A 25,598-nucleotide genomic window follows, 5' to 3' on the forward strand; every position below is an offset into this window, starting at 1 on the left:
TGTGAGACTGTGGCTCTGCACTCCCCAGGATTGAACAGTGGGCAACCCACACACTGTATAGACTTGTCAGACTGTGGCTTTGCACTCCCCAGGATTGAACAGTGGGCAACCCACCCACTGTATAGACCTGTGAGACTGTGGCTTTGCACTCCTCAGGATGGAACAGTGGTCATGTGGCCCTCTCGTGGATTTGGCGTCGTGCACTCCCCTTTCCCTCCCCCTGAGGGGCCTGTTTTCTTGCTCTCTGATGCCCCTGCAGTGTTCTCTCCGTCATGGTCGGGGATCTTGTGTGGGCCTCACCCATACCGTGTGGGCCCAGTGTTCCACGGACTTCATTGGAGCACTACCTGGACTCATGAGCTTGGTGTATATTTTGTTTATGGTGTATATATATATTTTTGCCTACTTGATTTTAATATATTACAATGGTTACACTCATTTTCTCTTGTCTTTACATTCTTCCGGGGGGGTTGGGGAGGTGTAACTATTATGTATAAATATGTATTAGTGTGTGTGTTGTAGTGGGTGAGGGTGGGGGTGGGGGTGTTGCATGTTGCGTGTGTGTCCCTATTTTTCCCTCCCCCCTCACCGTGGTCTTCGCCGCCGGCGTTCGTGCTCCTGGTAGAGGAGTAGGAAGACTATCGCAGGGAAAATTTGGAGTTCCGGCTCCATGGTGTCCTGGTTCCTCGTGGGGTGTGTAGAGGTGAGCGTTTTCCCTTCGGAATCCTGTTCCCGCCGTGTTTTTATCCACGCTGTATCCGCCCCAGAAAAGGTGGCGGATTGGTAGGTTGTGATACTGTGGGCGGTACTTTGTCATCCGCCTGTCTGTTGGCGGTGACCGCCAAGCTGTTTGTCTGTACTGCCGTGGCGGTCGGAGTGTTAAAGTGGCTGTCTATGTTGGCGGTTTCCGCCACGGTCGTAATTCCAATTTTTTTACCGCCGGCCTGTTGGCGGTCTTACTGCCGCTTTAACACCGTTCGCCAGGGTTGTAAGGACCACCAAACTTTGCGTTATAAGCTAAAGACCAAACAGGTTTACGACCTGCAATGATTTCATATTCAAAGCCCAGATTTTAGCAAAACCGAATTTTCAATAATATGGGTGCGCAATAGAATGTCAAACAGAAAAACAGTAAATCAGAAGTAAAAGTTTCAAACCAAAAGAAAAAACACTGAAAACTGTATTGTGTCGATAAAGTACCCTTTCTTACCAATGCCTTTCAGATTAAGCACTGCTTCTCACACAGACCCGTCGCTCACATGGAAGTCTCCAGCAGTTAGAGTGGAAGATGTGATATCATTTTTGGGATGCCCCATTGGACTAACACTTACCTTTGTGGTAAGGTTATCTTATCTTTACCTGTGAGATAGCCAACCTAAAAACACATTTTTTCAAAAGTCTATGAGAATTGCAGCTTTGGGGAAACTGGGAGTATCACTCACCATTTCGTCCCATATAATACTTTTGACAAAATTGTCTACAGTCTAGGAAAAAAATCACAGCTGTGTTCGCTCTATTTTTTGGAAGGGCAAGAAGCATGTTTCTTCTCTTTTATGGGTGGTAATCTCAGAGATCTGACATTTGCACTGATGGGAAAAGTGAATTTCCTGAAGGGGTACAATGTCTGTATAGTTCTCCTTGCATAGTACAAAAGCCATACCTTTGCTGTGGAATTTGTTAAGTGAGTTCCCCCAATGTTTTGGGAATGTTAGAATTGGGTTGGTGGTTGACTAGGATGTGAGCCCTGATCAAGGAGCATCCACAATTCCTGTCAGGGTACGGCACAAGCAAACCCCAAATTAACTTTTGCTCACCCTCTGGTAGCTTGTCACAGAGCAGTCAGGCTTACCTTGAAGGCAATGTGTAAAGTATTTGTGCAAAACTTCAAGTAGTAGAACAGTGAAGCACCACACAAAAAGGATCCTACACCAGTTTAGAAAAGTAGAACTTATTCTAATAAATAAATCAGGACCAAAACGACAAAATTCCAATAAGTAGAACTTGAGAAGGAATCTCTAAAGAATAAACTGTAAAACAGTGCTTAGACGCAAGAAGCGCCAACTGGGGATATTTGGGTGCACTGGACCACTACAAAGTCAAAAATTATTGCTGACCATGCTGGAGCACAGGTCAGTTTAAGGGACCAAGTTAGGCAAGCTGAACCAAAGTGCCTTAAATCCTGGTAGCGGAGCATTGCATGGGTCCAAGACACTGATGCGTTTTGCAGCCTAGACGATGAGTCCATCCTGAGATGCAGCAAAGCTGCAGTGCAAGATCCTCAGTGCTTTGTCACTGAGGATCCTGTGGGCAGGGCTTGCGATGTGAAGACCAGGGTTGAGGAGGCATGACACAGTCGAGATGGTGCATTGGTTCTGATCCACGCAGTGGCTGCGATGCGAAGGTTAGGCATCAACGTCGAGGCTGCCATCGACAAGAGATGAGAGGGCCTTGCACCTGGGAAAGTGTCACCCACTGGTAGCTCTGAAGGCAATGCCCTGGTCCCAAGGTGCAGCAATGCAAGTCCGTTGCGTCAGTTCCAACTGACTCAGTAGCAGCGATGCCCCTGTTCTGTTCCAGGCAACAGCGGCAATGCATTGCTTATGCTCCTGCAGAAGAGGATGCATTGGTTCCACAGAAGCAAGCACCTCAGATCCACTTCCAAGTGTCCAGGACTTGGGTGCCACCACTTTGCAGGACAGACTCGCAGATGGCAGAGTCCAGGTGCAGAACTAGCCCCTTGGAGTCATTCTGGGTTGGAGAGATGCAGGTCCATTCCTTCTTACTCCCAGGAAAAATGGAAGCAGGTACAGGACAGCAAAGCAAGAGTCCAGCAAAACAGCAGTCCAGCAGAGTGGCAGGCTTTCAGCGACACAGCATTGCTTCTTGCTGGCAAAGTATCCGTAGATTCAGAAGTGTACTGAAGTGGTGGTTTCTGAGGTTCAGTATTTTTACTTTGGTGCCCTGGTTCTGGAAGGTGGAAGGAGCTTCTAGACAGTGGCTTTGATGTGCGAAGAATTCCCTTCCTTCCCTGTCCTGGCTCCAAGCTGGTTGCAGTGACAATACAAAGTTGTTAAGCCCTTTATGTATGGGCAGGACAGAGCCTATTAATGTGTGAGTGAGGCTGTATCCAGCTCTCCCCTCCCTTCCTCCCCAGGATGCCCCATGAATTCTCATCTAGGCTCCCACTGTGTGTGGCTGTCTATGAGAAATGCACAACACCCAACTGCCAACTACACCCAGTCATGTGACCAGAGACAGGCTCCAAGCACTAAATGGTTAAAGCAAAAAAATGCCAACTCTATGAAAGTGGTATTTTCAGAACTGCAATTTAAAATCTGACTTCACGATGAGTTAGGAGTTTAAATTGTCATTCCACAGACACCAAACATTAAGTGGTCATCTCTTACTAATTGGAAGCTACACTTATAAGGTGTAATAAGGCAACTCCAATGCAATCCTGTAGGAGAGATGGGCCTTGCATTTTTGAAAAATGACTTTAAGGGTTTTGCATTACCAGGACATCAAAAACGAAAAAATACATGTCCTACTCTTTGAATACAGTGCACCCTGTCATTTTGGCTGTCCAGGGCCTACCCTAGGGATGACTTACATATATTAAAGAGTAAGGTTTGGGCCTGGCAAAAGGTTTATTTTGCCAGGTCGACATGGTAGTGTAAACTGCACACTAAGGCTCTGAACTGGCAGGCTTGTGACATGTTTAAAGGGCTACTTAAGTGGGTGGCACAATCAATGCTGCAGGCCCACTAGTAGCATTTAATTTACTGGCCATGGACACATTTAGTGCACTTTACTAGGGACTTATAAGTAAATTAAATATAGCAATTGGGGAAGAAGCCAATATTACCATGTTTTAAGAAGTGACCACATGCACTTTAACACTGAGTAGCAGTGATAAAGTGCTCAGAGTACTAAGGCCAACAATAATACGTCCAGCAAAATGGAGGAGGATGAGAGGCAAAACGTTAGAGGGAAGACCACGTTAAGGCTGACAGGTCTAACAGAGAGCATAACCAAGCACTCCCCCCTCACCCCCTCGCTCAGAACTGAAGACTTCTGTTCTCAGAAAGAATCTAAAGTTCGGACTCAGGATTTCTTGAAATGGTTATGCATAAGACTCCTTTAACTAATACAGTACTTGCTATTAGTTGAAAAAAATGGTGTCAGGTGTGTAAGGATGACAGGAGAGTACGTTCCTAACAGACTGCATGCCTGAATCTCCCTTAATGGCAGCTTTGGCGCTGCTCTGTGCGGACGGCGCAAAGTGAGTTTCGGCCCTCAAAACCGGAGAGAGCAGGTAGCCTTGGATAATGCTTTTGCTGCAGCATTGGCGCAGCATACTGGAGCTTGTTGAGCTGCTTTGGATGCAGCCACTACGCTCCAGAAGTAATCGACTGGTCGGTGGATTAGATAGACATGGTGAGGTTGGCCACTGAAGGCATCGCGGTGAGCAGTAACCTCAGTGAGTGCTGTCAGAAGGCAAAGAAGGCTCAAAGTTGGCTTAGTCTTTGTTTGATCTTTTAAGCATTGATTTCATGAGAGAGGGCACAGAAGGTTAAGGATGTGAGACAGTCAATCGACAACATAATAATTTGGGGATGCATATTTCATCTTAGAATCCTAAGAATTGGTGTATAAAAATGTTTTTTTTCATGCCTCCTAAGTAAAAAAACACACCTTTTTCCCGAAACTCTTGCTGGGTATATTTGGCCCTGTTGTGTATATGCGCCTCCCTCACCTGCCTTTATGCCTCTTTGAAGACAGAAATGTTGAAAACTAAGCCCTCTATAAAAAGGCCTTATGTAGCTGGCTCCCTCTCCAGAGTGTAAACCCAAATTCTGCTGGTAATAAAACCTCCAGAGCAGCAAGTTATGAAGCTTGCAGGAGATGCAAAGTCGCAAGGTTCTGGGGGAAAAGAGCCCAACAAAAGAAACTCGATGAGAGGAAGAGAAAATTAGAGGATAAAATCCATGGCTGAAATCAGTGCTCAACAATTGGACAGATGGAAAGGGCGACTTTACAACATTTTACTGAGCAAACTATGGGCACCGACTTGAAACCCAAGGGAATGGAGAAGGGTGATTCGCTTGAGACAAGACACACTTGTAAGCAGGGGGAAGAGAACTTGCAAAATGACTCCTTCCTGCTCCCCCTCAAGGAAGATTACAAAACTGGGAAGGCTAATCTGCTAAGCGGGGCTCAATACCAAATATTGATAAGGGTTGGAAAAGGGGAAGATGAGAACTTCTGCCATATTATCATCATATTCATCACCATTGAACTCCGCCACCCAGGAGACCCAGGAGACCCGGCTTGAAAAATCAAAACAAGCCACCCTTAGAGAAGGAAAAGGAACGCTTATAGCTCAACAGGTTCACTACCATCAAAATGTTGTTGTTGAGGAGAATGGAATAGACATCATGTTGCTTTGAAGCTTATTGGTAGCTGCAAACATGGATTCAACTTGCTGTTTACCTCCGCAGACAACATCACCACCATCCCATCTTTCTTAGGTTTGGAAAACATGTCGGGGAGATATCCTGGCAATCGACTCAACTGCCCTGGATGTAAATAAAGAAAGGTCTACCGAGAATAGGGGAGATGTATTCCGCGAGAAGGTACTTGATAGGAACATCATAGACATCCGTTTGAATCAGGGAAACCAACTCCCCCCAATAATCTATACTCAAGATGATGTACCACTCTTACCATCTATAGAGGAGGCGCACCCCCAACCCTATCATTATATGGGAACAACTATACAGTACTGGAATGTGGCAGGCCTAACTAATAAGATCAATAACGAGCTTTGGGTGAATTTCACTGGGGATTTTCCTTGTATCTGTCTTCAGGAGACTTGGACATTAAATCCAGTCCACATAAATGGGTACAAGACATTCCATACACCAGCTGTACAGGCTAATCACGGCAGGCCAAAGGGAGGCCTATGCACATATATCTCAAACAAGGCTTGGCTACGTAACCCAAAAATGCAAATCACATAAACCTATTATCAAATGATTGAATGCAATTTGGATCAGAACACGCACCTAGTACTCATCAACTTCTATAATAATGCAACGCATAGAGAAGTCCCCAAAATTTTAACAGAGATGGGTGAGGACCTAGAGGAAATATGTGCGAGCAACAGAGGTGAGACTCTTATTATATGGGGGGGCGACTTTAATGTACATCTTTGCAAGGAACCCACAGGAAAGGTGTGTGGTTGGGATACCGAAGACATTGGCGTAGGACCGCACTTTTCACATACCATTCAAGGAGAGGCAATGAATTCAGTGGCCCAAAAACATAATTTGTCTCTTGTAAATGAATTACTTCCCAAAGAACTACAGCTCAAACCAACTTTTAATGGAAGGGGCGCAAATACAGTTATTGACTATATTTTAATGTCAACACATTTTTTCACTATTTTACTAATTACATAATCCACAACATCGCAATAAGCGACCATTTCCCTCAAAGCCTGGAACTCTCATTAATACCTGCCACACAGGCCAAAGCCAGAGAGGCAACGATGGTAAATGATATTGTACTAGCCCCGGGTAATGGTTATATACTGAGATGGACTCAGACTGACCCTCATGCATTATTAAAAGATATATTACGTGAACATACCCAAGTGTTCCTTGATTGCCTTAGTGATGACACGGCCCCAGGACAATGTCTAAGTGCCTTCCAACAGATAACCTACGCCGTAAAAAAAGCCCTCACGTTTAGGACAGGAGAGGCAGGGGGCAAGAAAAGGGAAACCGGCTGGTTTGACCACGATTGCACGAAAGCGCACACAAGACTAAAAAAAGCCCTAAGTGCCCCCATAAGATGTCAGACCGATATACGTACCTGCAGACTGGCATACAAGACAGCCACAAAAAAGAGGAAACTCGCTCTGAGAGGGAAGTTATGGGACAATCTACACAGAGCTAGTCTGACGAAAGACAATGCCCTCTTCTGGAAAATAATAAATACTCCCGTTCTAGGGGACAATAATACCCCTAGAATGGAAATTGCAATCTCAGAAGAGGACTGGATCACGTACTTTTCTAAGATATACTGTCAACCCAATGACAGAGTTCCTCTGGACCTTCTAAAAGTCCCAGACCCTGAGGAAGATCGATACCTAGCAGTATCACCTCAGTTTACCTTAGAGGAGGTAGTAGAAGCTATAAACACAAGCAAAGCCGGGAAAGCGCCAGGGCCCAATGGTGTTCCAATTGACCTATATAAAGCCAACCCCGACTTATGGGGCCCTCTATTGACGCAGGTACTGAGGGCCATTTGCACACAAGGTCCACCATCAACATGGCGCCATTCTATCATCATACCCATATACAAAAAGGGGGATCGCCTTAACCCAGACTGTTATAGGCCAATTTCTCTCCTCGGTACATCAGCCAAACTAGCGGGGAGAATAATCCTAAATAGACTCCAAATAGACTCCAAATATGGTCGGAAGAAAATAACATTCTATCCCCAGTGCAGTATGGCTTCCGCACAGGACTAGGTACAGTGGAACAGGCTCTAAACTTAACTACCCTAGTGGGGAAGTATACGAAGACCAGAGAGGGTAATTTGCACCTGGCCTTTATAGATTTGTCCTCAGCATTTGACTGTGTTTTGCATGAAAAGTTATGGGATATTCTAATAAGCATGGGGGTCGAACTAACGATAGTCCATTTCATAAGAGATCTGTATACTGGGTGCAGAGCAAGTGTAAGGTACGGGATGAGAGGGGAATGCACCAAGTCTTTTGGCATATACAGAGGGGTGCGTCAAGGCTGCGTTCTCGCACCACTTCTATTTTCATTATACATAAACAATCTAGAAAGTGAATTGATAAGCAATTGTAAAGACCTTCCACAAATAGACAATCGCCCCGTCCCTGCACTCCTTTACGCAGATGATGCAGTACTCATGGCCAGGACACCGCTAGCCCTCCAGAAACTCCTAACCACTTGTATAAATTACATGACAGCCCTGGGCCTCACAGTCAACCGTTCGAAAACGTTCATAATGAACTGTGGCAGGAAACTGAGCAAGTCCTATAAAATCACTATTCACGAGGACAAGGTGAAGATAGCTCCCACCTTCTCATATTTGGGCATAATGTTCGATAAACAGGCCACCTGGGCACACTGCGTGAAAACAAAAAAAGACCAGATTATTAAAACAACGGCGGCCTTGAAGATTTTTTCCAAAAAACTAGGGGGGATCTCCCCGTCAAACATGGTAAAAATCTACAAGGCCAAATGCATCCCGGCGGCTAGTTATGGTGCATGTATCTGGGGGTATACGAACTGCCATGCGATTCAGTTGGTGGAAAATGACTTCCTGAGATACCTGCTAATGGCACCAAATAGCACGTCATCATATATTAGCCATTCAGGACTAGGGGTCCACTTTGTAACTGAACTAATTAAGATACAGCCTCTATTATTATGGCATAAAGTGTGGACCTCTGAGCATACCGGACTAAACCAGGCCATACTAACCGACTGCATGAATCTAACACACTCGCTTAGAGTTCCCTGGCTAAGATATATTATGACCTTTTTTTAAAATATGGGCTGCGAAGCATATTACCAAAACCCACAATCACTGGAAAAAATAACCAGGAGAGATTTGAGGGCTCTGACTTTGAAGCACTTGGATGAACAGAGATGGGAAGTGGAATCAAAAAAATCTACAGTAATGTCTAACCAACTAATTCTGTCGACGGATGCAGTCCAGCCTTACTTAGTAAGCGTGGCAAATCCCGACATCGATTTGTCCTTACAAGATTCCGCTTAAATATCTTCCATCGGCTAGTAACCTTTCCGATTATGTGCGACTGGAGTACAGTTTTAAGAGTATGTCCATGTGATGCAAAAGCTCCCCAATCTACAATGCATGTGGTCCTCTTTTGTAAATTTTATGATATTCCAAGAAAACGTATTTTATTGCCTTTTTTAAGATCGACTAATTTGCGTCAGTGCCGCGACACGTATTTTACCTTACAGATTTTATCCTCTATTGAAATGTGTGGAATTTTAGCAAACTTTTTATGTATAGTACTCTCTGTAAGGAAGTCTATGGGCGTACTGAACTAATTTTATTTGAAAAATTTGGAATTTCCGGTAAACTCCTCACTCTCCAGAAAATACTTTAATTGAACTCGATTTTGCACTGATGTAAATTTATCAAGTTTTATATACCTGTCCTTGAATGAATTAACGATGTGTTTTATTATCTTCCCTATTTATTTATAATTTTTCTTATACATATTTATCAATGTATTATTACTTGATACTTTTATGGCCTGTTGAAAGCCGAATAAAGTCTGTTTGATGATGATGACTCAACAAAAAAGTTTTTTTCCTGCTCCATTTGGTCTTAAAGGAAGTGTGAGACATTAAAACAGCACATGTTGATCTTATATGTAGTTTGGAAGCAAGGCTGGAGGCCATGGAATCTAAAGTTTCAGATTTAGACAGCCTGCAATTGATATCAGATATGCAGGACAAAGGGATTCTAACAATGCAGAAGAACTTGAGCAAAAAGTTTGAAGATTTGGGAAATCATTCTCAAAGATCTAACCTGCATTTAGCACGCGTCCCTGAGAACTGGAAAGCAAAGGCAGAAATGGCAGTGGCTGTAACAAAATTGATTGCGACCTCTGTTTCCAACAAACCAGTATCAGATTTGAGCATTGCTAGTGGGCATAGAGTGCCTGCTGGTAAACCATCGAGGGTTGACAAAAGGTTTGAAACTATAATTGTGTTACTTCCAAGATTTTAGGATTTATGAACGAATATTGCAGAAGGTCATCCAAATGGAAAATATAAATGTTGAGTGAGACTTTACCTTTCAAATTTCCCCTGATATATAATTCGAGACTTTCCATCAGTGATGGGAATTCAAGCAAATACTGACTGAATTGAAAGCAAAAGGGGTGCAAGCTCAGTTGGTTCAACCATCTAGGTTACAAATTTTGTGGGATGGTAGATTTTTGGCCTTTTCGGAGGTAGAGGCATCAAGAGACTTTCTGATGAAAGTGGGTAGGGCCTGAAACTAACATCCCAATGTTCAGGAGTTTGCCCTTTTTCACTGGGGCTTTTCATGATTGGCAATGTAACTGATCAGTGAGGAGACAGCCGAAGCTGCCATGGGTGCCCAAATATCGTACCCATAATATGTGAGACAGTGTCCTTCTTGGTGGCGAAAAAGCACTTCACAGGGGGTCGTGGGTCATCAAGTGGGAGGGAGAAGAAGGAGGGAGTATGGCATGGGTGTTGCGAAAAGATGTTACAGCAGGAAAAACGGTGGTGCTTAGGATGCAGTTTTTTGCCGGTAGTTTAGAAAAAAAGGTTGAGAAGGCATAGAATCTGGCCTGGGTCAGATGGAACAGATTGGGGGCAGAGCTGGCATATTTTGGGATTTTGTTTTAGGACATGCAAAGCACTTTAGGGATACACTTAGGGAGGGATTGTTTACTGTGAATTATATTTAGGATGAATATATTCACAGCACTTTCAGCACTTTAAAAGGGTTAGACGTGGGTTATATGTTTGGTACTTTAAAGCACTTTATGAATGCAGTTTGGAAAGGATGATCCGCTGATTTGTATTGCTGCCTTGTATTGTATTGCTGCTTTGAAGCCATGTTCTCTGTCCTTGCACTTTGTCAGTATAAGTACTTTTGGCTTGTTTCACAGAAGAAATTGACGAACACTAGGCTTAAGTTCTTTTTTAACAACAATGGGATGAATAATAGGTGGAAAATGCAAACTGTAAAAGCCTGGGTCAAAGGCATAATCTGACAGACGTATTTTTAGCAGAGACACACATTCCTTCTAGCAAGCTGAACAAATTCATTATGTTTAAAGTCTGGGCTGGCTTTACATGTTTTTTCTCTCCTGGAGCTGCCCATGGAGGGGCGGTGATATACACGAAAAGGCACACAACAGCTAAAGTTCACTTATGACAGGTCAACGTCAAGGGTCGATGGTGTTCGGTAAATTGCTTGATAGACTCCCTCTCATTAATCTTGCTATGGGTGTATGCCCCTGTTGAAGTCGATCCTGGTCCATTAAGGCAACCTTTTCAGTCCTTAGGGATGATAGAAAGGAAGATTATTTTAGTGGGGTGGGCTTTAATTTCCTCCAAAACCCAAGCCTGTATTCTTCTACCAGAAATAAGAGACAATATAAAACTAGCACTGCTAAGATTTTAACATTTTATTCCAGCATGTTCAAACTAGTAGACACATGGTGAACATCCTTCCTTGATAAAAAAAAGTAGTTCTCTTGTTTTTCTAATTGATACAAAAATGTGTTGCATACCAATTTTTTTCATGGTCTCCCCGCAATCAAGGTTAAATGGTTGAACAAGCTGCCAAATGGCTCTTCAGATCACTAAACACTAAGGTGGTCATTACAACCCTGGCGGACGGTGTTAAAGCTGCGGTAATACTGCAAACAGGCCGGCGGACAAAAAAATGGAATTACGACCCTGGCGGAAACCGCCAACAAAGACAGCCACTTTAACACATCGCCCGCCAGGGCGGTACAGACAAACAGCGCGGCGGTCACCGCCAACAGACAGGCGGAAGACAATGTACTGCCCACACTATCACAACACACCAATCCGCCACCTTTTCCGGGGCGGATTCACCGTGGATAAAAACACGGCGGAAACAGCTTTTGCAATGGGAAAACGCTCACCTCAACACATCCCACGAGGAACGAGGACTCCATGGACCCGGAACTACAAATCTTACCTGCCCTTGCATTCCTGCTCCTCCAACAGTCCAAAAATGCATGGGCGACGCCCACAATAGATACCTGACCAAAATCCGACAGAACACTGCCGGGGCATCAGATAGAAACACTACAGGCACCTCAGGGGGAACGGAAGGGGGGGCACCTCAGCCACATGAATGCGAAGCCAGATCCACGACGGGGCTCCATGCCCATTGATGTATCCTGGGGAGTGCAAAGCCACAGTCTCTCAAGTCACTACAGTGGGTGGGTTGCCCACTGTGCCATCCTGGGGAGTGCAAAGCCACAGCCTCTCAAGTGTCTACAGTGGGTGGGTTGCCCACTGTGCCATCCTGGGGAGTGCAAAGCCACAGTCTCTCAAGTCACTACAGTGGGTGGTTTGCCCACTGTGCCATCCTGGGGAGTGCAAAGCCACAGTCTTTCAAGTCTCTACAGTGGGTGGTTTGCCAACTGTGCCATCCTGGGGAGTGCAAAGCCACAGTCTCTCAAGTCTCTACAGTGGGTGGTTTGCCCACTGTGCCATCCTGGGGAATGCAAAGCCACAGTCTCCCAAGTCACTACAGTGGGTGGTTTGCCCACTGTGCCATCCTGGGGAGTGCAAAGCCACAGTCTCTCAAGTCTCTACAGTGGGTGGGTTGCCCACTGTGCCATCCTGGGGAGTGCAAAGCCACAGTCTCTCAGGTAGATGCAGGTCTCCACTGGTTCTGGAGGGGGACTGGTGCCCAGACTGGATGAGTCTCCCCGTGAAAGTACCTGTCCTGTCACTGTCCCAGCTGCACATGGGAGAACGATGCCTGATGTGCCGGACTATTCATACCCACACGGTCTTTGCCCTGTTCAGCAGTCTTCACAATGGCAGTTTTGGCCTTGTTCAGCAGTGCTTTGCCATGGCTGCCTATGGACTGTTCAGCGGTGCTTTGCCATGGCTGCCTATGGACTGTTCAGCGGTGCTTTGCCATGGCGGTCTTTGTCCTGTTCAGCGGTCTTCACCATGGCGATCTTGGCCTTATTTAGCAGTGCTTTGCCATGCCTGCCTATGGACTGTTCAGCGGTGCTTTGCCATGGTTGCCTATGGACTGTTCAGCGGTGCTTTGCCATGGCTGCCTATGGACTGTTCAGCGGTGCTTTGCCATGGCGGTCTTTGCCCTGTTCAGCGGTCTTCACCATGGCGGTCTTGGCCTTGTTCAGCGGTGCTTTGCCATGGCTGCCTATGGACTGTTCAGCGGTGCTTTGCCATGGCTGCCTATGGACTGTTCAGCGGTGCTTTGCCATGGCTGCCTATGGACTGTTCAGCGGTGCTTTGCCATGGCGGTCTTTGCCCTGTTCAGCGGTCTTCACCATGGCGGTCTTGGCCTTGTTCAGCGGTGCTTTGCCATGGCTGCCTATGGACTGTTCAGCAGTGCTTTGCCATGGCGGTCTTTGCCCTGTTCAGCGGTCTTCACCATGGCGGTCTTGGCCTTGTTCAGCGGTGCTTTGCCATGGCTGCCTATGGACTGTTCAGCGGTGCTTTGCCATGGCTGCCTATGGACTGTTCAGCGGTGCTTTGCCATGGCGGTCTTTGCCCTGTTCAGCGGTCTTCACCATGGCGGTCTTGGCCATGTTCAGCGGTGCTTTGCCATGGACGCCTATGGACTGTTCAGCGGTGTTCACCATGGCGGTCTTTGCCCTGTTCAGCGGTGTTCACCATGGCGGTCTTGGCCTTGTTCAGCGGTGCTTTGCCATGGCTGCCTATGGACTGTTCAGCGGTGTTCACCATGGCGGTCTTTGCCCTGTTCAGCGGTCTTCACCATGGCGGTCTTGGCCTTGTTCAGCGGTGCTTTGCCATGGCTGCCTATGGACTGTTCAGCGGTGTTCACCATGGCGGTCTTTGCCCTGTTCAGCGGTCTTCACCATGGCGATCTTGGCCTTGTTCAGCGGTGCTTTGCCATGGCTGCCTATGGACTGTTCAGCGGTGCTTTGCCATGGCGGTCTTTGCCCTGTTCAGCGGTCTTCACCATGGCGGTCTTGGCCTTGTTCAGCGGTGCTTTGCCATGGCTGCCTATGGACTGTTCAGCTGTGCTTTGCCATGGCTGCCTATGGACTGTTCAGCGGTGCTTTGCCATGGCGGTCTTTGCCCTGTTCAGCGGTCTTCACCATGGCGGTCTTGGCCATGTTCAGCGGTGCTTTGCCATTGCTGCCTATGGACTGTTCAGCGGTGTTCACCATGGCGGTCTTTGCCCTGTTCAGCGGTCTTCACCATGGCGGTCTTGGCCTTGTTCAGCGGTGCTTTGCCATGGCTGCCTATGGACTGTTCAGCGGTGCTTTGCCATGGCGGTCTTTGCCCTGTTCAGCGGTCTTCACCATGGCGGTCTTGGCCTTGTTCAGCGGTGCTTTGCCATGGCTGCCTATGGACTGTTCAGCGGTGCTTTGCCATGGCGGTCTTTGCCCTGTTCAGCGGTCTACACCATGGCGGTCTTGGCCTTGTTCAGTGGTGCTTTGCCATGGCTGCCTATGGACTGTTCAGCAGTGCTTTGCCATGGCGGTCTTTGCCCTGTTCAGCGGTCTTCACCATGGCGGTCTTGGCCTTGTTCAGCAGTGCTTTGCCATGGCTGCCTATGGACTGTTCAGCGGTGCTTTGCCATGGCTGCCTATGGACTGTTCAGCGGTGCTTTGCCATGGCGGTCTTTGCCCTGTTCAGCGGTCTTCACCATGGCGGTCTTGGCCATGATCAGCGGTGCTTTGCCATGGCTGCCTATGGACTGTTCAGCGGTGTTCACCATGGCGGTCTTTGCCCTGTTCAGCGGTCTTCACCATGACGGTCTTGGCCTTGTTCAGCGGTGCTTTGCCATGGCTGCCTATGGACTGTTCAGCGGTGCTTTGCCATGGCGGTCTTTGCCCTGTTCAGCGGTCTTCACCATGGCGGTCTTGGCCTTGTTCAGCGGTGCTTTGCCATGGCTGCCTATGGACTGTTCAGCGGTAGCCTAAGATGGCGGTTCAGATACTGACATTGGTGTGTGGCATGACGTTCCATCATTGCCCAGCGGGGCTGTGAGATTCTGGACCCTCCTGGGCTGTGACTCCAGCGGTTGCGGTGGTCTCCTGACCAGTAACGATACTTGAGCCCTCCTGGGCTGTGACTCTGGCGGTGGTCTCCTGACCAGTAATGATACTTGAGCCCTCCTGGGCTGTGACTCTGGCGGTGGTCTCCTGACCAGTAACGATACTTGAGCCCTCCTGGGCTGTGACTCTGGCGGTGGTCTCCTGACCAGTAACGATACTTGAGCCCTCCTGGGCTGTGACTCTGGCGGTGGTCTCCTGACCAGTAACGATACTTGAGCCCTCCTGGGCCGTGACTCTGGCGGTGGTCTCCTGACCAGTAACGATACTTGAGCCCTCCTGGGCTATGACTCTGGCGGTGGTCTCCTGACCAGTAACGAGGGTGCTGGCGGTTGTGTCTGGACCGCCGGAAATGATGGCATACTTCTCCGCCGTGACACTCACAACAGGTTAGGGAGACTTCCTCAGGACCTTCCCCACCTTCTTTTGAGTTACAGATGACTCACCAATCGCCTTGGATCCCATTTCACTGTTTGTACCACCAGGAGTCTTGACACGGTCCCGTCGTCCAATCTCCAATTTCGGAGCCTTCACAGGGGGTGGGCTGACAGTGCCTTGGCTCCGGGTCCTACTGCCTGCCCTGGTGGACGGGGCACTCCAAAAAGCTGGAACACGCACCACTGGTACTGGAGGCATTTTGGCTGAGGCGCTACAACGGGACTGATGAATTGGAGGGGGGAGGGTGGGGGCAAAAAGATCAATTTGACATAGGGACAGTTTCTGACGTACACTGGGATGGGTAGTTGGAGGGGCTCTGGGAGTGGAGGAAGAGGAGGTGGTTGTAGGAGGTGTCACTTTAGGTGTTTTGGGAGCAGGTACTGGAGGCTGTCGTGAGGTGGATGGATGTTGGGTGAGTGATTGCCGGCATTTGTGTACTTTGGGAGGGGGCGTCACAGACACACTGGGAGAGGACACAGAGGACATGTATATGGCAGTGGAGGTGGTGACTGCAGGTGAGCGGCTTGTGGTGCTGGGTGTCCTGGTGCGAGTCCTAGTGCCTGTAGATGTGGTGCATGCAGGTGTGTGTTTAGACGAGACTGGGAGGGAGGAGGGAGAAGAGGAGGAGGGGGACACAGTGGAGACAGTGGATGTTGCTGTGTCTGTATGGGTCTGATGCTTGTGTGAGTGCTTGTGGTGCCTATGTTTGCTTGAGCTACTTTTGGGTGTTGACTTGTGTGCATCCTGGTCTGTAGGTGTGCTTGGGATGGGCTGGGGTACAGGGGATTGGGTCTGGGTGGAGGAAGTTGGAGGGGGGAGGCTGGACACAGGGACAATGGCTGCCATCAGTGCTGAGGCCAGAGATTGCAGGGTTCGCTGAAGGACAGCCTGACCAGAATGAATGCCTTCCAGGAATGCATTACAGTGTTTCAACTCTCGTTCTACACCCTGGATGGCATTCACAATGGTAGACTGCCCAACAGTGAGTGACCTGAGGAGGTCAATGGCCTCCTCACTGAGGGCAGCAGGAGTGACAGGGGCAGGGCCTGAGGTGCCTGGGGCAAAGGTGATGCCCACCCTCCTGGGTGAGCGGGCACGGGGCGAACGCTGAGGGGCTGCTGGGAGGGCGGTGCTGGTAGGGGAGGTGGCGGCTGTACCTGTAGAAGTGGGGTGCACAGATGGTGCCGCCACCACAGGGGAGCTCCCATCGGGGGACGAGTCCGTATTGCTGTTTGGTGATCCTGTGGCTGACGTGAAGCTCCCCTCGCCCTCCGTCCCACTGGTGAAATCAGAGTCTGTGGTGTGGCCCTCCATGGCCATGTGGGATGCAGCTCCCTCGTGCTCCAGTGCCACTGTACCTCCGCCTGATGATGCTGATGTACAGAAGGACAGGGAGAGCAGAAAAAGGGTGGAGACAGAAGAAAGAGAGTTTTAGTGCATGGCATACCGCTACCGTTGGCGGACAAGACAAACGCAGCAGCCGCCTGCATTACGCCGTGCTCCTGCCCTCTGCACATGCAATTCCTGGGAAATGGCCTACATGGCAATGGTAGACATCTGCCCACATGGATGGCAAAGGGGCAACTATACATCAATTTGCCTTTTTTTGGAGCTGGGGTAGAGTGCCACATGGCCTACATAACGGAGGGGCCTTGCCTACCTAACTCGCCCTGGCCTAGGGACACCCACAGCCCACCACCCCCACCCAGACAGCTCCACAGCACGCAAAGTCCATTGCATGAGGTTGAACTCACCCCCTTCTGTCTGCTGTGATGTCCTTAAGCGCCCATCCAACTCCGGGTAGGCCACCGCCAGGATCCGGAACATCAGGGGGGTCATGGTGTGACGGGCACCCCTCCCACGTTGGGAGGCCATCCCCAGCTGAGCCTCCGGCGTCTTCTTGCTGCAGCGGCGAATGTCCTCCCATCTCTTACGGCAGTGGGTGCCCCGTCTCTGGTGGGCCCCCAGGGTCCGGACCTCCTTGGCGATGGCATGCCAAATGTCCATCTTCTGGTGGGCGCTGACCTACATGACATGCACAAGGAAAGAGGAACAGTCATTACCTACTGCACCGTCATTGTAATTGGCCCCCTCCCAACTCTATCCCTGTGGCCCATTCATCCCCATGCATGACTGTTCTATGTACTCTGCCCCCTTCCCTCATCCACCCTGCCCTCTCCACCCAGGCCTAGCCCATACAACGTGCTCCCTGTGTACTAACCTGTTGGTCTGGAGGACCGTAGAGTAGTGGGTACTGGGGGAGGACCCCATCCACAAGTTTCTCCAACTCCTGTGCAGTGAAGGTGGGGGCCCTTTCCCCAGACGCAGCAGCCATCGTCGCTTCCAGACCGAGGTCACAGCAGCACTAGCAGTGTAGGTCCTCTCCTGTCGAAGGTCTGGTATCTAGTGATTGAACAGATAGAAAATGGTGGTGACGTCTGCGGCGGTGCGCATCATCACCGCCGGCGCACCTGTTAATTGGGTCCTGGGACCCATAGGGTCCAATGTTAACCAATGCAGCATTGCGCCGCGCTCTACGACCGCCTACCGCGACGGTGTGCAACGCCAGCGCAGTTACCCCACAATTCCATTGTCCCATTTTAGAGGTCAGGCAGCCGCCATTTCAGGATCCCACATGGCTTAATTTACTACTACGTCACACATACCGAGGCCTACACTCAAAACCTTTCCCGGATGGGTTATTTGTCTGGTGTAGTCTTGTGTATGACTGTGGGTACATACCTGGAGGAATGCTGACAATTTTTTTTCGCTGTTGTCCTTCTCAGGCACCGTCAGTTGGGACATATTGGAAGATGGCGGAATCCACCGGTGTACCGACCGTTGGTGGACCTGTTGACAATGGAAGAGCGACATGTCATCGTGACCTACCGGTTTGACCGTGCCACAATCCGGGAACTATGTACCCAGTTGGAGTCTGACCTGATGTCACCAATCCGCCATCCGACTGGAATACCCCCTGACGTGCAGGTGCTGTCAGTGCTCCATTTCTTAGCAAGTGGGTCTTTTCAGACAACAGTGGCCATGGCATCAGGGATGTCCCAGCCTATGTTTTCTAACGTCTTGTCCAGAGTGTTGTCTGCCCTGCTGAAACACGCAAGGAGATACATCATTTTCCCTGAGGTGGCGGGTTTGCCTACAGTGAAAGGTGACTTCTATGCCCTTGGACATATCCCCAATGTCATAGGTGCCATTGATGGGACCCATGTAGCTCTGGTCCCCCCCGCAGGAATGAACAGGTGTACAGGAACCGGAAGAGTTATCATTCGATGAATGTCCAGATGGTCTGTTTGGCAGACCAGTACATCTCGCAGGTAAATGCAATGTTCCCTGGCTCAGTGCATGACGCCTACATCCTGCGGAATAGCAGCATCCCTGATATGATTGGTGAACTCCAGAGGCACCGTGTATGGCTATTGGGGGACTCTGGTTACCCCAACCTGTCCTGGCTACTGACCCCAGTGAGGAATCCCAGGACCAGGGCAGAGGAACGCTACAATGAGGCCCATGGGCGGACTAGAAGGGTAATCGAGCGGACCTTCGGCCTCCTGAAGGCCAGGTTCAGGTGCCTCCATATGACAGGTGGGTCCCTATTCTACTCACCGAAGAGGGTGTGTGACATCATCATCGCCTGCTCCATGCTCCATAACTTGGCATTGCGACGCCAGGTGCCTTTTCTGCAGGAGGATGATCCAGATGACGGTGTTGTTGCAGCGGGGGAGCCTGGAGAGCCTGTGGACTGTGATGAGGATCAAGCTGATGAAGATGAAAACGACAACAGGGAGTCAGTCATACAGCAATATTTTCAATGAGACACAGGTGAGTACAATTTCATGTTTCACATTATATTACATTTCACACGTCTACCCCTATCCTGTACCTACATTTCACTCCCTATTTGTTAACTGAGTTGTCCCCTTCAATTTCAGTTTCACTAATGTGTTGACCTACGTGTCAACAGCTTGCACCCTTGAAAGGCTTGTGATGTGTGACATAGGTATGTTGACCTTCCAATGGCTAACCTTTTTTAACACTGTAATTGACAATACAAAGTTCACAATCATTGGCTGACTCCAATATTATTGAGGTTTCAAGGGTGTTTATTGAAGTGCATAAAAATGTAGGGGTTTTGTGAAATGGGGAGAGGTCATGGTGGAATAATGTCCATGGCAGAGTCCAGTCTATTGGTCTCACAGGTACATTGCACATCTGGCCATTGGAAGTGGAGCTGGGGCAGTTCCAATCTGGACAGGGTTACAAAGTGGGACAGTGGGGGGACAATCAAAGTAGTCTTATTTCCTGGCGGGGGTCTTGCCATCTTGCTGTGTCCTGTTCCTGGATCTCAGGGCCCGCTTGCGTGGTGGTTGTCCGTCTGCAGGGGGTGGGTTGCTGGTGTGGTGGTCCTGTGGCCGGGCCTCCTGTCCACTAGCGCCGGCAGAGGTAGTGGGCAGTTCGTCGTCCTGGCTAGTGTCAGGGGCCCCTTGGAGTGCCACGGTGTCCCTCAAAGTCTTTTGAATGACCGTCAGCACCCCTACGATGGTGCCCAGGGCCGAGCTGATGGTCCTGAGCTCCTCCCTGAACCCCAAATACTGCTCCTCCTGCAGGAGCTGGGTCTCCTGCAACTTGTCCAGGACCATTGCCATCGTCTCCTGGGAGTGGTGGTATGCTCCCATGATGGAGGATAGGGCCTCGTGGAGAGTGGGTTCCCTTGGCCTGTCCTCCCTCTGTCGCACAGCAGCCCTCCCAGTTCCCCTGTGTTCCTGTGCCTCCGTCCCCTGGACCGTGTGCCCACTACCACTGCCCCCAGGTCCCTGTTGTTGTTGGGATGGTGGGTTATCCTGGGTGCCCTGTAGTGGTGGACACACCGCTGATTGACCTGTCCTGGGTAGGGGGGTATGGGTCCGCTGGGTGGGTGCTGTGCTGGTGTTCCCAGAGGGTGGCAGTTCGGTGTTGGGCTGGTCATCAAGATCCAGTAGGGCAGAGCTGCTGTCGTCACTGTGGGCCTCTTCTGCGGGTGGAGTGGTGTTGTCTGGACCCTCTGGTGTGGTGACGGTCCTTCGGGTTCCTGCAGGGGTATGAGAACATGATTATTGCATGTGTGTGTTTCATGGTGTGCTATGGATGGGTGTGCGTGAATCCCAGTGCAGGCATTCCTGTGTGGGGGCTTGTGTGGTGATGGTTGGGGGGTGTTGTGGGTCTGTGCAGTGGGCATGCTTTAGTGATGGGTGTCCATGCTTAGTTGTGTCATGCAGGTCTTGGGGTTGGGATGGGTGGTTGGTGTTATGGGTAGATTAGTGAGGAGTTAGGGTGATAGGGGAGGGTGTGAGGGTTGGGGTGTGTGATAGCATGCAGGTAGGGTTGGGGATATGATAGTGAAGATTAGACTTACCAGTGTCCGTTCCTCCGACGACTCCTCCGAGGCCCTCAGGATGCAAGATGGACAAGACTTGCTCCTCCCATGTTGTTAGTAGTGGGGGAGGAGGTGGGGGTCCGCCGCCAGTCCGCTGTACCGCGATGTGGTGCCTGGATACCGTTGAACGCACCTTCCCCCGTAGGTCGTTCCACCTCTTCCTGATGTCCTCCCTGTTTCTTGGGTGCTGTCCCACAGCGTTGACCCTGTCAACTATTCTTTGCCATAGCTCCATCTTCCTGGCTATGGATGTGTACTGTACCTGTGCGCCAAATAGCTGTGGCTCTACCCTGATGATTTCCTCCACCATGACCCTGAGCTCCTCCTCAGAGAAGCGGGGTGTCTTTGGCGTGACATGGGGTGGTGTGTGTGATGTGTGGGGTGTTGTATGTGTTGATGAGTGTGGTGGGTGTAGTGGTATGTGGTGTTTTGTGTGTGGATATTGTGTGGGTGATGGTGTAGTGTGCCTCTGTGTGATGGTGTTATCTATTCTGTGCTGTCTCTCTCTGGCCTTCGTCTCTAATTTGTGGTCATAGGGGTTTGTGGGTGATGTGAGTGTGTGTTTTATATTGTATTGGATGTGTGGGAGTGGCGTTTGTATGTGTATCAGGTGTGTGTATTTTGAATTGTCCTATGTGGCGGTGTTTTGGAGGGGTGTGTGTATTTTGAGCGCGGCGGAGTGTACCGCCAATGGAATACCGCGGTTGAAAGACCGCCGCGTGGATTCGGGGGTCGTAATAGCATGGGCGTGTTTCTGTTGGCGTGGAGGATTTGTTTCCGCATATTTATCGCTGACCTTTGGTGTGGCGGACTTGTGTGGGTGTCGGAATTTCGGCGGATTCCGTGATGTGTGTCATAATAGCTGTGGCGGTCTCCCGCCGCCGCCGCGGTGTATTGGCGGTCTTCGGCACGGCGGTAAGCGCCTTTTACCGCCAATGTTGTAATGACCCCCTAAGACTGGAAATATGGGAAGGCAAGCTAAACTCTAACCCTCAGAGGTGGGTTTTCAATAAACCCATCTAGAAGACGAGAGCTGACAGGTACCGGTAGAGTCAAAATTGAGAATTTTCTGAAGTTAAACAGAGGTACCACTCCCGTCAATATGCTTTGGGATGCCATAAATACCTATCTGCAAGCTTCCCTCATCTCCAAAGATATATTTGATAGATATTTTTAAAAGCAGAAAGAGCCTGTCTGGAAGATTGAATTAATATGGAATTTGAGAAATTCCTCAGGGTGGGTTCTAGGGAAAATAGAAAAAGTTTAGATGCAGCAAATTCTAAATCTTCTAAAATAAATTAAATATTAAGCGATACGATGGCTTTTTAGACGAAAAGCACAATTTAAAAAATATATATATAACCTCCCTTGTATAAATTCCGAGTATATCATTGGATGTATCAAGTGGGGGAATGTAACAACAATTGATTTAGTTATTGCTAAAAGCTGTAAAGCCAATGGGTTTATAAAAGTAAATGATTTCCTTGTATTTAACAAATGTAAAACTTGGCAGGAGATAGACACTTATCACCAGCAGTAAAAGCTAGCTCCAATAGTGGTATATGACTGGAGGTCTAAAATTGTCCCCTCCTTTGTTGATTGACTGAGAAAAATGCAGTGTGTCAGGGGTAGAGAGAGAGGATGTCTGCAGAATGGTCAGGGTGACGTAAACAATTTCATAACTTATGTGGTCATTTTATGGTCCCTGCAGAGAACAAGAACATTTCAGGGCCGAATTAAGGGCCTGATTTAAATCATGGTGGTTGCACCACATAGCCACATCAGCCACGGAAGCAAAAAGACATCAAGCTGATGGTCTTCGGGCCACTATATTTAGATGTGTTGCAGCTGAGTCGAAGACCGTCATGATGGAGTCCACTCCGTTGCACAAGCTGCATCCCACAGCCAATGGGGTGGGCACCAATGCTCACTGGCAGACCGTCTGTCACTGTCTCGACAGAGGGATGCCGCAGAGCCTATTTAGATCACTCAGTCATACTGGTGGTGTTTCAATGGCGGGCCCATGAGGGTAGGAGTTCGTCACCGTACCTGTTCAGTATAGTACAGTAGATGTGGCCATTGGTTGGATGCTAGTAGCACACACCTGTTGTATATTGGACAATTGCGATCACCTGCAAACACACTGTAAAACACACTCCATTCCAGAACATGATCCATTGCCAACACACTACAACAGACCATTTGGATGCAGAAATTGCCACTGAGGAGCCAGGTTTTTCTCTGTATTTCTCTCCCTCTGCGTCTTTTGTTAATATCATTTTTGTGGATTATCCTTCATCTTTTTGTGCACTATTTTTTAACAATTAATTACTGTTGGACATGGCCTTGTTATGGGTATTTCCCTGAAACTTTGTGCTTTTTCCTCCTGCCTTTTTGCTGACTCTCTTGGCATGGCCTTAGGACTCTGGGCTCTTTCCCACAGTACTGCAGTAAGAAAGTGCATGCACCCTTCATATATATGCCGGGAAGGGGCGAGTACATGGGTGGTTGAGGTGCTGTACCCAGGGGTGCCCTGTAAAGTGGTGCAGCACATTCCTGGGGCATATACTGCCCTGACTACTGGTGGGGCACTGCACTAAGTGTGCCACCCATCAGAATAGCCTGACCCACACGTATCAGGCCTGACAGTGCTGGCCTGTTGAGGTGCGTCCGCATCCAGCCTGGCATCGCGCATGCCTTGACCAACCCTAAGCACGCCTTATTCTACCCCTAGGGTGCCCCTGAAGGTCGGCAAGTGTGGTAGGCATAAAATAGGACAGGGACACCAGGATGTTTCCTGCCCAGGCAGAGAAGTACACCCCATGTGGGTTCTTCCTACTTAGGGGGTCAGACCCTCCCATAGGTTACACTGATTACTTGTGAGTAGCCTTACGGCCTGAGGCACTTTCCCACTGTGAGTACAGTGTGGAAGTGCAAGCTACCTTCCTACGCATGGTGGGAAGTGGCACTAACCAGTGTGTACTGGACCTGCAACTGCAGGCCAGAGTTGGCACCCTTGCAAGGGTATTCTGAAATGCTGAACCTGGCCTGGCAGGTCAATATGTACGCACTTGCCCCATGGTGTCCAATATGGGACTTGGTCTGCCATTGCTTATGAGTATGTGCATACTTGCACAATGGTGTTTCAATGTACACTGAGCCTAACAGAAGGCCATTGCGTGGATTGCAGTGGAGCAGCCTCATGGTGTTTACTATCATTGGATTCACAAGGACAAATGCCTTCCCATGGTAAAGGGTGTTTTGACAGTAATGCATCTTGAAAGACCACTTCTAAGAAGTGGGCTTTTCTGTGTTCTAAAAACTCTCTTTTGGGGCCTTTTAATTCAAACTCAATTTAACTGGAGACTGAGGAAAGCATATCTGTGCATTCCCCAGCGATAGCCATAAAACCTGGGCATCTGTAACAGCAGGCTTCTGTAATTTGAGGGCCTGGCTTGATAGATTGGAAGGAGAGGTTTTGGCACTTGGCCTCTCCGAGCCAGATCATGCCCCACTAAAGATAACAATCTGCATTCCATGGCCGCATGGCAGGCAGGACTGAAATTCAGGGGACATATCTGCGGTTCAAAGGGGAGCTGTTTGAACCAACTCCAACTTCGAAGGCACACTACAGTACATCTTCTGGTACAACACTTCGACAACTTAGAGATACACTTGCAGAAAAATGGGATAGAGAAGCTGGACGATGTGGTGCACTCTGCAGAGGAATCTGTTGTGCACAAGGAGTATTTACTGCCGTCCCAGGAAGGGACTGTGCACCCTTCTGACATTGTGGTAGGCCTGGGCAAACCGGTTGCTACAGTGTGGCACCCTGAAGTGTGCTCTCCAAGGGTACGACGGCAAGCCCCCCATTCTCTCGTAGAGGTCTCAGGGACATAAAAGACCTCACATAAGGGACCATCACTTTCTACCGGTGTCATCTGGAGAGCAGTGCCATTTTAAGTACTTGCATCGTTGGTTGGACTTTAGCGGGCAGCAGTGGTGAGAACGCTTAAGCAAGTATATTATCTGAAGACTGGATTTGTCTGGTGCTGTGCCTTCAAAGCTTTGCCAGCATTTCAAGGAGTGTGGCCCTTCATTGAAGGGCCATGACACAAATAAGTGGCTGGTTTGTTGTAAGCAGATTCACTGATGCGAGACCACGTGTGACCTGCCTTTGTCAAGTGCGTTGCATTTCTCTCATGCGACTCCCAACTGCATGCTCCTTGTGTGCAGTGTCGATGTCATAGGTGACAACCCTCGGAGGTGTGGATGTCCCAGGAGCAGTGCTGTATCCTATCTCATGCAGCCCTGCTGAGCTTGAGTCTTTTGTGTGTGCAGCCGGAACGTCTGGTGCAACACAAATCATCACACACCAGATGTTGTGCTTCATTCCATGGAGGCATGATGTTGGAGTCCTTCATGTGTGTGCTCAAGGATTGTATGGTGTGACTCTGGTCATCGCTCACAAGATTTTGTGCCTCATTTCAGGGAGGTATGACATTTAGCTCTTTGTGTTGGCAATTGGAATTGCCTTGTGCGACTCAAGTAATCACGTACCAGACCTTGTGCCTCAACCCAGGGAGGTATGACATGGAACACATGGTGTTTGCAATCGGAGTCTGGTGTGACTCATATCATCACCCACCAGACGTTCTGGCTCATTCCAGGGAGGTATGGGAGTAGAATCCTTCTTGTGTGTTTAACCGGATTGTCTGGTGTGGTGCAAGTCATCACACACCTGACATTGCGCCTCATTCCAGGAAGGTATGACATTGAGCACTTTGTGTGTAAAATTGAAACCTGTCTGATGTGACTCAAGTTATCACACACCAGACGTTG

The sequence above is a fragment of the Pleurodeles waltl genome, chromosome 1_1 (genome assembly GCF_031143425.1).
Source record: "Pleurodeles waltl isolate 20211129_DDA chromosome 1_1, aPleWal1.hap1.20221129, whole genome shotgun sequence".
NCBI lineage: Eukaryota > Metazoa > Chordata > Amphibia > Caudata > Salamandridae > Pleurodeles > Pleurodeles waltl.